The sequence below is a fragment of the Schistocerca americana genome, chromosome 4 (assembly GCF_021461395.2).
Source record: "Schistocerca americana isolate TAMUIC-IGC-003095 chromosome 4, iqSchAmer2.1, whole genome shotgun sequence".
NCBI lineage: Eukaryota > Metazoa > Arthropoda > Insecta > Orthoptera > Acrididae > Schistocerca > Schistocerca americana.
This window is the reverse complement of record NC_060122.1, coordinates 299242594-299258466: the sequence shown is the minus strand read 5'-3', so window position 1 is coordinate 299258466 and position 15873 is coordinate 299242594.

Here is a 15873-nt window from a genome sequence, read left to right as displayed (position 1 = left end):
TCGTCTTGTCTGTATATTAAAACTGATGACAGGAAGCTCTCATACATTATAATAAATATAAGCTTTGTGATACATAAAAAGGAAGGATTTACTGCGAGAAAGTGAAAATGCTGTACTTTTAGCAACATAATGCACCACAAGATCATTCTCAAACTGTGTCACAATAGATCCAGAAATACTCCACAAGCGTGAGGGTACACGTGCCTCTTGGATCACATGAATTAAAATATTTTGTTCATATCGAGCGAGACATGTCTTGGCTCCAGCTGTGATCAATCTTCCTAGGGCCTTGTCGAAGGTCGTATGCTTATGAATCAGCATAGCTGCCCACAGTCGTAGATTCGAAACGACTTACCACATTTTACTGAGTAGGTATCTAACTAAATTGTTTACTTATACAAATTATTGAAGTTTCTTTTAATTTTTACTTTGTCGTCTTCAGAAATGCAATGTTTGTTCGCCTTAGGAACTTCTATTATGCATGAAAAAAGCATGTGGAGCAAGTGTCTGCAGCGCGCTGTCAATATGATGTATCACCTTACACACTGAGGCAAAGGCTATTCCCCCGTACTGCTTCTTGGAGCCTGGTTATGTTATTGAGGTGTAGTGTCTCGCGTCCGTCGGCCGTCGTAATTTAATATATTATTATTGTATTATTATTTTTTGATTGTTGCCGACTTACGTGGTGGGCCTTAATAAAAATGATATTTCATTTAATTTTTATTTATGATTAAATGCTTTCCTGAAGTTCTCCTTTTTAACAATATTAATCTCAAATTATTTGTTACGTTAATGAATGTTAGACTCACTGAATCTTAAAACATGAGCATATAAGCTGAACAATGTAATAAACTTTTCATATTAATTTCCTCGGCTAGTCAGCTCACTTTAAAGCAAAAGATCTTTAGTTATTAATTGCAATTGCGGCCCACACACGCGCGAGAGTATTTTTTCTTACCTCCGTTAACCATTGCCACGTAGTCGGAGTCCTGACTCTGGCTGTCGGCTATGGTACTCAAAACAAGAATCTTAAAGCTACGTATTTCTGCAACTTCGTGCGGCTGTGGAGAAAAATTAATATTATGTTAATAGCGGGCGAGTATTTCGCTTCCGCTAAATTTTCATAAGTTAATATCGCCACGTAATGGCGTCGTTGGCTGCATCGGCCGCTGCGATTGTTGAACTGTAAATTACTCGAATGCAGGTTAATTCAAGGAAAGCGGACATGAAATCGGGATCACCTCTTACAAATTAAAGTGCACAATAATATTAAATCAATATATTATCTACTTAACTCATACAAATATGCTTAGATTTGCCAGCACTCGCAAGATGTCCGTCTACACGCAATCAAGACATGAGAAGAAGTGAAGACGACTAAAAAATTTAACAAAAGAGCGTATCTTGTCTCTTTAGATCTTTTGTTATATTTCTTTGCCCTCGAAACTTACACATAGAAATCATTATTTTACGGCTACATGATAAAAATATATTATTCAATTTTTAAATGTCTCTTCATTATAAATACTGTTTTTTTTTAAGTCTTTTCGTAATATAGCACTGGGGACGCCATAAGTGGTTAACTATTATTCAACACCCTATTATAAAAGTTATTGTTAGTTAACGTAGATAAAAAGCAGTTTAACACATTCATCTGTATAAAAATGTAAATTGTATGATAAAAGCTACGAGCCTGAAATTTTAATAGTATATGTAGCTGAGTAAGGAAAAAATCTTCGTTAGAACGTTCTTTAATTGGTTTCAGTATTTTCCAAAACATTAAGCTAAGTGTATAGCTGTCTTTTGAATGGGCACTTTCAGAACTGAAAGACTGACGCAAAGGTTCTTTGTTAGTCTCTAGCAGAGAGTTCGCTGCGAGAACGTTCGCGCCCTCGGAGGATATTCAAATCGTTCTTGAGCATTTGACAGTCTGTGCCAAACATTCTGTGTAGTAATTTTACACCGGGCACTGTTCGTGGTCAGTCCATGATAGTATACGCGATGCCGTCACTGTGCAAGTTACAATCGCGTGCCTTTGATGGCTGTATTTAAATAAATTCGGGTTTTGAGGAAAACAATACGAATTATAGAAATTTACAAAGTAGACTATTTCGAGTGAAATTTTTATAATCAGACAAAATGACTTGCAGATTAACATATCTCAGGGTTTTGAGCGCCGTCTGCGTTATATACCGCGTGGCACGTGTAATGTTCATCTTTCCACTTATAGCGCGAACGAATATACTTAAGGTAAGAAACTTCCCGGCAGATTAAAACTATGTGCCGGATCGAGACTCGAATTCGGGACCTTTGCCTTTGGCCGGCAAGTGCTCTACCATCTGAGCTACCCAAGCACGACTCAAACGTCCCGTCCTCACAGCTTTACTTCCGCGAGTACCTCGTCTCCTACTTTCCAAACTTCACAGAAGCTCTCCTGCGAACCTTGCAGAACTAGCACTCCTGGAAGAAAGGATAATATTGCAGAGACATGGCTTAGTCACAACCTGGGGGATGTTTCCAGAATGAGATTTTCACTCTGCAACGGAGTGTGCTCTGTATGAAACTTCCTGGCAGATCAAAACTGTGTGCCGGACCGAGACTCGAACTCGAGACCTTTGCCTTTTGCGGGCAAGTGCTCTACCATCTGAGCTACCCAAGATCGACTCACGCCCTGTCCTCACAGCTTTACTTCCGACAGTACCTCGTCTCCTACTTTCTGGATGCTTAAGGTAAATTTACTTTTAAAGTAAAACTCAATTAACAAAGATGAACGCTGGAAACCTATCAGAGTTTTGACTCAGGAATGTCCCAGAAGCTACTTATTTGAGTGTTGTAGAAGGCCTGATTTCAATGTGAACTACTAAGAATGAATATATGTCAGTTTCATTGGATTCAAATTTACCTTACTTCTCGAAAATCATACATTACTATTCATTACTATACTGCAGGTACCGTTTTTCAGCAAACAGAGATGAGATGCCAACAAGTCGACTAAAGATTACAAGTAATTCTTTTAGAGTATTTTCAGGTTACCTCTTCGGGTAATATGGAAGCCCTTACTGCGTGGGTTACAAATAAGTAACCTTAGGTAGCGGAGAGTACTTAGGAAATACGACTACTTGTAACAGGAAACTGGTCATTCTTAGGTTGTGCGTCTGCTATCAGTCAATACGTGTCCGGACAATATACCGTTTCGTTCCAGCGCCACCGCAGCGCTATTGTCGTAATTCTGCACATTCGCAGTCGTCTCTCTGCTTCACTGTCATTCCACTGACTCCACTACAGCTGAGTCCGTCAGCTGTGAAATGCGTTCTGTAATACGGGTTTTAAACGCACAAAACGTTGAGCCAGCATAAATTCTTTGTCACCTTGTAGAGATTTGTGGTGAACATGTATTGACTGAGAAAACTTTGAAGCACGATACAATAAAAAAGGTGTGGAATGCTCAGTTAAGGCAGAGTTTTGCTTCTTGACAACGCCACGTCTCCGTTATACTGGTGTCATTCAAAACCTTATTCGGCAATCCCGTTGGGAGCAGTTCGATCACTCGCACCTCCTGCCTACCACTTGTTCTTGAACTTGAAGCGTGATTTTGGAGGAAGACGCCGTGACAGCTATGACGACACAAAAAACAGTGTTCAGCAGTGGCTATTTTCACTGGTGGCAACTTATTATGATTAAGGCATAGAAAAATTAATTTGCCGCTATGACAAATGTCTGAACAACTAAGTAGAAAAATAGTTTGCGAAATGCTCTTTCTTTTAAAAATAAAATTGGATTAAAAGTATTTTTATGAGTTTTTTTCCAAAATGGCATTTACTCCCGGACATGCCTCGAGTATTTGATTTTCCATTTCCCGAATAAAAACCTGAATTTATTTTCCGACGCCACCCCACAAGATGAATTTACCTTCTCTCGTGTCAACATGCTTCACAACCTTCCACCATGCGCAGACTGAAACTCCATAAATTTCTGCCCCTCTATTCTTGTGGTAGATGGATCATTGGCTATGGTGTACTAATCTCTTTGATTCTAGGATGGTTTACGGTTGTGAAGTGATCTTTGGCCTTCACCCATTCGGCTGTTAGCGTAGTTTGCGAGCAGCTCAGCTGATGTCAATGAGTTTTGCTGAGGCTGCCAGTGGCCAGCATACAGAGCGGCAGAGTACTGCGGACGGCCAAGAATGATGACGTAATACATTATTTTCTTGTTTCTAGCCAGTTATATTGTAGTGTAATCTTGTATTGTATTGTATTGTATGTTAACTGGGGACCTAGAAACGACGGAGAGGCTCCGTCCCCGCCGCAGCCGCAGTGGTCCACAACCCGATGACGACTACTGCAGTCCACTTCACCCCTCCACCGCCCCACACCGAACCTTGGGTTATTGTGCGGTTCAGCCCCCAGTGGACCCTCCCAGAGAACGTCTCACACCAGACGAGTGTAACCCCTAAGTTTGCGCCGGCCGCGGTGGTCTCGCGGTTCTAGGCGCGCAGTCCGGAACCGCGTGACTGCTACGGTCGCAGGTTCGAATCCTGCCTCGGGCATGGATGTGTGTGATGTCCTTAGGTTAGTTAGGTTTAAGTAGTTCTAAGTTCTAGGGGATTGATGACCACAGCTGTTAAGTCCCATAGTGCTCAGAGCCATTTGAACCCTAAGTTTGCGTGGTAGAGTAATGGTGGTGTACGCGTACGTGGAGAACTTGTTTGCGTAGCAATCGCCGACATAGTGTAGCTGAGACAGAATAAGGGGAACTAACCCGCATTCGCCGAGGCAGATGGAAAACCGCCTAAAACCATCCACAGACTGGCCGGCTCACCGGACCTCGACACAAGTCCGTCGGGCGTATTCGTGCCGGAGACCAGGCGCTCCTTGCCACTCCGCAGTGTAATTTTTATTGTCCACTATTTTAAAATTCCATTAATTAAAATGCGTATTGATTAGCGAAGAATCAGTGCCACACAGGGTAAGAATGAGAGCCAAATCCATACGCTTGGACGAGTTGTGGGCTTAAGGACCAATCTGTTCTCGTCTGATGGTTAGTGCTGAACAAATGTAGGTGCCTCACGCCAGTTTGCGAGAGATTATATTCTCTTTTCTGTACTTTATTGTCCGGCTCGACCGCCTGGACGCCTGAGTTTTCAAGCTGAACTTAGGCCGGCTGGTACTTTGCAAATTATATTATTTGCACTTTTGCATTTATCAGTACACGTCAGCCAAAACACTGTGCCCATTGCCCATCGCAAAATTGAATTCCCTCGTGGTGGCAGTGCATGTATGTGATATGGCAAGGAAGCGGAGACGAATGGGGAACCATTATTGCGATCAAACTGGCTGAAAACAGAAAAATGCATTGACGTATACTGATTTGACGAAGGGAAGGTTTATATGGTACGGCGACTGGGAACTAACTTCTCGGAAACGGCGAAGCTAGCTGGCTGTTCGCGAGTTACAGTGGTTTGCTCCTACCACGGTGAAACCACGTGTAGGCGCAAAGTGCTGGATGTCCACGAGTAATCACGGAACAAGAAGGCTGGAAGGCCATGCGGAGGGATTTGCATGGCGAGCTCATCAGTGATGCAAACAAATGGCTCTGAGCACTATGGGACTTAACATCTGAGGTCATCAGTCCCCTAGAACTTAGAACTACTTAAACCCAACTAACCTAAGGACATCACACACATCCATGCCCGAGGCAGAATTCGAATCTGCGACCGTAGCGGTCGCTCGGTTCCAGACTGAAGCGCCTAGAACGGCTCGGCCACACCGTCCGGCGATGCAAACAACCGTCACATGTAACGAGGTGCCAAAGCCATAAAACGTGGCCAATGGAGTTTGGCAAAAAGTCATTTGGCCGCGTTTACGTCCAAAGAGAGAAACATGGGGCGGGTTTGGGCAGCCATATGGTGGTATTCCATTGGCCCCATGGTGACTCTGCAAGGTCTAAATCTACATAGATACTCGGAAAGTCACGGTACGGTGCGTGGCGGAGGGTACCCGTTACCACTACTAGTCATTTTCTTTCCTGTTTCACTAACAAATATAGCGAGGGAAAAACGGCTGCCTGTGTGAGTCAATATGAGCTCTAATTTCGCCTATCTTATCCTTGTGGTCCTTACGCGTTCGTATGTTGGCGGCAGCAGAATTGTTCGGCAGTCAGCTTCAAATGCCGGTTCTCTAAATTTTCTCAGTATCGTTCCTCGAAAAGAACGTTGCTTTCCCTGCAGGGATTCCCCCTGAGTTCACGAAGCATCTCCGTAACGCCTATGTGTTGTTCGAACGTAACTGTATCAAATTTAGCAGCCCGCTTCTGAATTGCTTCGATGTCCTCCTATAGTCTGACGAATCCCTACTACTCGAATGGTATTCAACAAAAAGTCGCACCAGCGTCGTATGTACAGTCTCATTTGTAGAAGCACCACTCTTTCCTAAAATTCTCCCAATAAACCGAACATTCGCCTTCCCTACCACATTACTCTCATCCTCCTTTCATTTCATATCGCTATGAGACGTTACGCCCAGATATTTAAACGATGGGACTGTGTCAAACAGGACGCTACCAGTGCTGTATCTGAACATTACGGATTTGTTTCTCCTACGCTTTCGAATTAATTTACATTTTTCTACATTTAGAGTTAGCTGCCATTCATCACACCAACTAGAAATTTTGTCTAAGTCATCTTGTATCCCCCTACAGTCACTCAACTTCGACACCTTCCCGTACACCACAGCATCATCAGCAAACAACCGCAGACTGCTGCCCACCCCGTCCATCAGAATATTTAGACATAAGGGAAAGAATATCGGCCCCTGGGCAATCCTGAAGATACTCTTGTCTCTGATGAACGCTCGCCGTCTGTTACTTCAGAAGTCTTCAAGGAACCACTCACATATATGGACCTATTCCATACGGTCGTTAACAGTGTGCAGTGTCCAATAGTTATTGGAAATTAGAAATATGGACTATGCCTAGTTCCCTTCATCCATAGCTCACGTGAGAAAAGATCAATCTGAGTTTCGCACGAGCGATGTTTTCTAAAGCCATGTTGATTCGTGGACATAAGCTTCTCGGTCTCAAGAAAATTTCTTATATTAGAACTGAGAATATGTTCATGGATTCTGGCACAAACCGAAATTAGTGATATTGGTCTGTAATTTTGCGAGTCCGTTCTTTTGCCCTTCTTATACGCAGGAGTCACCCGCACTTTTTCCCAGTCAGTTGGGGCTTTCTCCTGAGAGAGATTCTCAATAAATACAAGATAGGTAAGGGACGAGTGCCATAGAGTATTCTTTGCAAAACCATATTGGGATTCCATTCGGACCTAGTGACATATTTGGTTTCAGATCTTTCAGCTGTTTCTCTACGCGTCGCATTACTGCCAAGGTTTATGTGGCCATTTTGGCTGAACAGGTCCACCACCCCAATGGTGATACCTTGACCAAAGACGACAGGGCACCTGTTCACACAGCTCGCATCATCCACGATTGGTTTTGTTGGCGCGAGGATGAATTGTCCATTTCTCATAGCCACCACAGTCACCAGATTTCAATACTAGTGAGCCTTTGTCATATACTTTGGAGAGGAGTGTGCGTGATCCATATCCACCTCCATCGTCGTTAGCTGAATGTGCTAGTATTTTGGAGGAAATTGGTATAAGATCCCTTGAAAATCATACGGTATCTCTATTTATCAATTTCGAGACGACTGGGAGCTGTTTTGAGTGCCAGCTGTTTTCCTACACCGTATTAGTCATGGTAATGTATTGTGTTCTGTTACAACCGCCCCCCCCCCTACCTCCCACCCTCCAATACAGTGCATACCTTATCAGAGTGGCCGCCTATGGCGGATCCCTCTGCCAGCGCAAAGCGAACAAGCCGAGAAACTGGCCCTACTAACGAAATCTACATTATATGACAAAAAGCACCCAGAAGTCATGGCCGGAAGTCAATGTAATTTTGCATACGTATACACCATAAATGGGTTTGTAAATGATTAGAGTTATAAGCCTCTGTACAGCCGAGTGCATTAATGTTATTTGTGCCTCGTAAAGTATCTAAGACCCTTGAACAATGACACATGTTGTGTGATAACTGTCACAGACATTGAGATGCCAAGCACTCGTGTGACACAGCGTTATCAAAACGAGGCGGAGTTTGAAGGAGACATCATTGAGCGTCTACATGTGGTTGGCTGGTCGAATTGTGCAATATCCAGATTTGTGGGGCATTTAACTGTGGCAGTAGCCCAGTGTTGCACAGCATGGAAACTTGAGGCAGGAGTACTCGTCGTCAAGGTTTCGGCTGGCCACATCTGATCACCACTAGAGAGGATCTCCGCATGTGCACCAACCGCATCGTACGTCCATCGCATCTCCACCTGCCATCCGACAACAAGTAACTGATTCCCTGCAACATTCCTGTCATCTCGCATCAGTGGTCGGCGGCTAGCAGCTGTCGCACTAAACAATATTAATAATAATGGCGTATGACGAGGGCCTAACGTTGGGTAGACCGCCCGCGTGGTGTAAGTCTTCCGATTTGACGCCACTTCGACGACTTGCGCGTCGATGGGGATGAAATGATGATGAGAATTAACTATTGTGTCCTGCCTTCTCGTCGAATTCGGGGTGCCTAGGAAATTCTGTTTCTCGGATCGTTAGACAATTCAAGCAAATTGTATTAATGAATTTTTATTACATTAAGATGTAAATGTCGTGTGACTAGGGCCTCCCGTCGGGTAAACCGTTCGCCGGATGCAAGTCTTTCGATTTGACGCCACTTCGGCGACTTGCGCGACGATGGGGATGAAATGATGATGATTAGGACCACACAACAGTCAGTCCCTGAGCGGAGAAAATGTCCGACCCACCCAGGAATCGTCGGCCGGTGTGGTCGAGCGGTTCTAGGCGCTTCAGTTTGGAACCGCGAGACCGCTGCGGTCGCAGGTTCGAATCCTGCCCCGGGCATGGATATGTGTGATATCCTTAGGTTAGTTAGGTTTACGTAGTTCTAAGTTCTAGGGGGCTGATGACCTCAGATGTTAAGTCCCATAGTGCTCAGAGACATTTGAACCAGCCGGGAATCGAACCCGGGCCTTTAGGATTGACATTCTGTCGCGCTGGCCACTCAGCTACCGGGGGCGGACTGCAGTAACATAAATGACAACACTTTGAGAATTTACAATGGTGTGTCGCAAGCAATGGGCGACAGATAAAATAAGAAAATCTCTTCAATATACACAACTCCTAATACAAGTGAAATTTTACAGTTCCTACGTCGCTGCTGTAGGGCTGGTAGAACGCCTAGTCTTCAATTTGGCCGCGGCCAGGCCGCGCGGCGCTTATGTTCTCTTCGCCTAGAGGCCGCTGCTGTCTCAGTGTCGTCCTAGTTGATGATGGTGTTTGGTCTGTGGGACTCTCAACTGCGCGGTCATCAGCGCCCGTACAAAGGGCCAATCTTCACACAGTCCAGTCTAGCCACTTTCACGAATGATTATGAAATGATGAGGACAACACAAACACCCAGTCCCAGGGCAGTTCACCCTAGAGAGGGATCGGTCAGCGTACTATTGGCTGACGTCTGCTACGCAGTCCTCTACGCTCTACCGTGACCGTCGTGCCGGCCTTGACTTTTAAACCGGAACATTATCGCCCCCATGCATAAACTGCTGATAATGTGACAACACAAATGGTCACGTTTGGAGTGTTAGCGCGACCGAAACAATGGTCTGCTGATGAATGGCGTCTCTTTGTGTTCAGCAATGAATCGTAGTTCAGCGATGAATGGTCGGAGAGTATGGTGGCGACCGGAGAGGTCCCATTCTCCCATTGTCTTAGAGAGGCAGAGTGGTGTTTCTCCAGGGATCGTGGTGTGTGGAACCGGGTACGGCTTCAGGTCAAGGTTGATAGTGGCTGAGGGAACTATGATTCCAGGACTGTACGTCAAGGACATCGTGCATCCTCATGTGTTACCTCTCATGAGGTGCCCTTTCTCAAGAGGACAATGCTCGTCCACACATGGTACATATCTCTATAATTAGACACTTATAGAGATACACCTGCCACCAGCAAGGACGCGACACATGTTCCCGATAGAGCGTATGGAGGCATGAGCTCGGACATCAGCTCTGCCCCAGCACTAGTATCGACGATATCAAATGCCACTTACAACAGTTGTGGGCCAACTAGCCTCAGGGGATAATACGACTGCAGTATGACATTCTTACCAACCGAATTTCTATTTCAGAAAGAAATTTTTGGTTATATATGTCTAAAGCGTAGCGATGAATGGAAGTGAATCAAGGACTTTGGTAAACCGAAAATAAAGTAAACTGAAGTGTTTGAAATGTGGTGCTACAAAAGGAAGCTAAAAATTCGGTGGACGTATTAGATAAAGTTCTTCGCAGAATCGGAAGAGATTTGTGGAGTGCAGTAACTATGAGAAGGTACAGAACGAAAGAATTTATATGAAGACATCAGTGAAGCGATGACACTAGGGGGAAACACAGAGGACACTTAATTTAGTATGTCAGATGTAAGCGCTATTTTGAAACGATTGATACGGGAATGGAAGTCACGTGAATCAAGACCACCTACAATACATCAGACCACAACACAGAAACCAAGATGGCGGCTGTCTTAGGCCAAGTGTTTCAGCGCTACCCTAATACGAATAATTTACAAACTTCATTAATGGAAAGTAGATTCTAAATTGCGTAAGAAATGTATTGTTATGTATTTTTCTATCTCCAAACTTAAATAAAAAGTTGTCACTAAAGCCACAAATTACGTAATAAGAACTATGACGAAGTAAAATTATGAGATGCAACTCAAAATCAAATCCAAAAAACTACTACAAAACACATGTAAATGGCATATTTGGACACTAATATTAATTTGCACAATAGAAGCTACATAGCAATAATAAATGAAGCGTGTAACTAAAGCACAATTTGTATTAAACAATATGCAGTTAATTCTAGTCACTGTCATTACGTAATATGTTAGAAGTGTTTGATTTTGAGTACCTGTTGGATTTATTTGCTGCTCAGCATGGCCACTTTGCGTTTTGTTATTTTTGCTGCAATGTCTTCATGAGTTCCTCTTTTTTGTTTGACTAGTGTTCGAGCAATTTCCTTTGAAACACACTTTTCATTCAACAGTTTTGTGTAATTATTAATAAAAATATTTGAAAGCACTTTAATACTTTTCTTAATTATTGTCTTTAAAGGAATGCCACATTTGCACACATCACTGAGGTTACTAACGGCATTTTCACACAATTCAGTTCCTAAGGCAAGTACTGCATCTCTCTGATTTTCAAGTTTTAGGAATTCTGGTTCGTATGTGCTGCTAATCAGAACTTGAAAAAGTTTATATACAGGGTGAGTCACCTAACGTTACCGCTGGATATATTTCGTAAACCGCATCAAATACTGACGAATCGATTCCACAGACCGAACGTGAGGAGAGGGGCTAGTGTAACTGGTTAATACAAACCATAAAAAATGCACGGAAGTATGTTTTTTAACACAAACCTACGTTTTTTTAAATGGAACCCCGTTAGTTTTGTTAGCACATCTGAACATATAAACAAATACGTAATCAGTGCCGTTTGTTGCATTGTAAAATGTTAGTTACATCCGGAGATATTGTAACCTAAAGTTGACGCTTGAGTACCACTCCTCCGCTGTTCGATTGTGTGTATCGGAGAGCACCGAATTACGTAGGGATCCAGAGGTAACGGTGATGGACCTTAGGTAAAGAAGAGACTGGAACAGCACATTATGTCCACATGCTAACACCTTTTTATTGGTCTTTTTCACTGACGCACATGTACATTACCGTGAGGGGTGAGGTACACGTACACACGTGGTTTCCGTTTTCAATTACGGAGTGGAATAGAGTGTGTCCCGACATGTCAGGCCAATAGATGTTCAATGTGGTGGCCATCATTTGCTGCACACAATTGCAATCTCTGCGTAATGAATGTCGTACACGCCGCAGTACATCTGGTGTAATGTCGCCGCAGTCTGCCACAATACGTTGTTTCATATCCTCTGGGGTTGTAGGCACATCACGGTACACATGCTCCTTTAACGTACCCCACAGAAAGAAGTCCAGAGGTGTAAGATCAGGAGAACGGGCTGGCCAATTTATGTGTCCTCCACGTCCTATGAAACGCCCGTCGAACGTGTACCTCACCCCTCATGGTAATGTACATGTGCGTCAATGAAAAAGACCAATAAAAAGGTGTTAGCATGTGGACATAATGTGCTGTTCCAGTCTCTTCTGTACCTAAGGTCCATCACCATTCGCTTTGGATCCCTACGTAATTCGGTGCTCTCCGATACACACGATCGAACAGCGGAGGAGTGGTACTCAAGCGTCAACTTTAGGTTACAATATCTCCGGATATAATTAACATTTTACAATGCAACAAGCGGCACTGATTACGTATTTGTTTACATGTTCAGATGCGCTAACAAAACTAACGGGGTTCCATTTTAAAAAAACGTAGGTTTGTGTTAAAAAACATACTTCCGTGCATTTTTTATGGTTTGTGTTAACCAATTACACTAGCTCCTCTCCTCACGTTCGGTCTGTGGAATCGATTCGTCAGTATTTGATGTGGTTTACGAAATATATCCAGCGGTAATGTTAAGTGACTCATCCTGTATATTACAACACAAGGAAATCATTATAGAAGAAGGACACTTCAATCCCCCACTATTCAGTTGGTTGAAATAGTAAAGGAGTTCTTTGGTTTCACACTGCAACAAAATTTCATCCTGTGTCTGCAACATTTCTTCACAGCCTGAACATTTTCCACCTTTTTGCAGCTTCTCAAGCACTGTTTTGCTGGTGTAGCTAGCAATACAAACCAAGACTTTTAAGTCTTCATCCATCATGGGAATGTTTGCTAGTTGCTCTAGAGCAGGTTCTAATTTATCTAAATTTTCATACTTTTGGTTTTTTATGCTGTAATTTACTTTTGCTGCAAAATCATTTAATGTAAATTCACCATGTTTAGTAGATCTGAGCTTTAGTAGACTTATTACTTTCAGTTTCCTCTCAGATACCAAGATTTGCTCAACTGAAACATTATATGTGCAGCCACTTAGCCTTCTATAAGCTCCAAATCTTGCTTCCAAAGCATCAGTTTGTAATTTTGCTGTAAGAATATAGGACCAGTTATAAGTGTTAAAAATGTATCTGCATAACTGAACTGTTGTTGCAAGTGTGTGAGAGAAAGCAGTGTATGTTTCATTGGTTAATTTTCCATGAGTAGGCAATGCATGCCAGATATCAAGAAATGTTTTCAAACTTTTAAGAAACAAATTTGGAGTCAGTAGGTCCAGTGATTGGGCTAGAATTATCATCTGATGTGTATTTGCCTTTCATGGGATGCTATACATTAGAAACTGTCCACCATTTAATGATTAATTTCAAAAACTGAATATTGCCATCAGAAATCTCAATCCCCTGACTTTTCAAAATTTCTAGTGCTGCCACATTTTTAGAATCAAAAACACTGAGAGCAAGGGTAACATTCTGTCTCTCAATAGAAGTTGGATATACTGCCTTTCTCACTAGCTTTGGGGCAAGTTTCAAACAGTTTATTTTTCTCAGAATGAAACAGGTTCCTCAAATCTGAAAACTTTGCTTCACTGACAGTATATTCACATGCAGCATTCCCTTCATCACTGTGTAGAAAGGTATTGATGAAAGCAAATGTATCCTCAATATTTGGCATTGTGAAGGATTCATTTTTTGCATTCAACCAGTTATTTCTGATACACTTAAGCAAGTGCACATTGTCAAACAGAAGAAAGAGAAATTAGGATTGAGCGACTGGATTTGTAATACACGGCTGTAAAGTGCCACCACACATAAGCTGATACATTTTTCTATTAGTGCTATGGTTATCTGTTACCAGGCATATAACATCATACTGAAGCTCATGCATTAACTTTAATACATCAATTGTCATTTTCAGTAGAGTATCAGAATTAGCATTTTTTACAGGAAAGAGAGCTATCACTTCTTTATAATCAGAATGTAAAGATGATGGCATGAAAACCTGCATTGTACCTGCTGTTGTAGTATCTGAAGTATTCTCAGCAACACCAAGTATCTTTCCTGCCGTATAAGAGAATTTTGAATTAACATAAACTTCATCTAGCAGCACTGAAATTACCTTGTCACTTCCCTGAAGAAATTTATTTTTTTCCCTCAAAAAAGCTACCTGTGATTGACCAATACAAGGTTTATTTGGACCCATTTTGCATAGAAACTGCCTTAAATAGACAGGATGAGGTAATGTTAATACATTTGTTTTTCTCAAGTGATGGTAGGCGCCAGGAAATGAAAAGCAAATGGTTACTGCCCATATCAAAAGCTCAGGAGAATATCTACTTTGCTTTGTTATTGCGAGTTGTAATTGCTCCAAAACAAATTCTGTTTTAGGTGCTATTTCAGCGTCAAAATCACTACCAGCTTTTGGTGCTTGTTTGAGAACATTGACTAAAATTATTATCTTGTCAATGGTGCCAGTAGAGTTATCTGTGAAACCATTTAGGTGACTCGCCAGATTATCAAATTTCGACCACTTGTCACATTTCAAGTTCTCTTCCTCCCCAGACTGTAGTATCCATTTCAAGGTTTCCGTTGGCAAACACACATTTTTGTGAAACACTTTTACTTCCTAGGAACATGATATCTTGAAGCACACTGAAACTAATGGCACATCACTGACTGAATTATCCTTGAATTTAATGAAAGATACGTAGCCATCCTTTATTAAAATTGTAAATGGACAAACATCCCTTTTCTGCACTTCGCTTTTAAAATGCTGAAAGTCAGGTATATTGTCATTTTCGCACCACTTACTGAAACTACATTCATCACGTTCCAGTAGCTGTTGAACACGATCTTCAGGATTCTTCCTTTGCTTAGGAACTGGTACTGTGTGATAAGAAGGTTGATTAGGAAAGATGGTTGGAATTGCATCATTTGTTAGTTTTGGTATTTTTCGTGGCACACATATTGGTTCACTATTTTCCACAGGAAAAATGTCTTCCCTAACCACTAACTTAGGTTCAAAATGCTTAATGCACACCACAGCTTTATCGTTCAGTTCAAAATTATCTCTATGAATTAGTTTAATCATTTGTTCCTCAATGCTGTTTCCTTGGGAAACTTAAATGTTGAGGTATCGTATGTTTTGCCGTAATTGGATTTACATCCTGGTACACAACAGCTACGACCCATCGCAGGAACAGTTTACACTTTAAATTATGCCGAACTTACTACAGAATATAGAAAATAAATACTAGCGTAGCACTTTTGACGACATTCACAGCATACAGCATAAATAACAGCTAGTAATAAATGATTCCGCTTCTCTTGAACGTCGCCCGCATCTCGTGGTCGTGCGGTAGCGTTCTCGCTTCCCACGCCCGGGTTCGATTCCCGGCGGGGTCAGGGATTTTCTCTGCCCCGTGATGGCTGGGTGTTGTGTGCTGTTCTTAGGTTAGTTAGGTTTAAGTAGTTCTAAGTTCTAGGGGACTGATGACCATAGATGTTAAGTCCCATAGTGCTCAGAGCCATTTTTTTTTTCTCTTGAACGTCACGTATACAATGTTACACAGACGCGTTATGAAAACACAAGCATGCTGGTTTGTTTCCCCCACGATTTCCGCCATATTGTCAACTATCGATATCTGCCTTAAGGTCTGATTTATTGTAGGTGGTCTTGTGTGAATACAGACCCAATCGCCCATGCCTCCTCATCCGTAAGAGTGTCCGTTTGTTTGCTTGTAACTCACACAGATCTACTGTTTTATTCCGATCTTAACTAAATTTGCATAGCT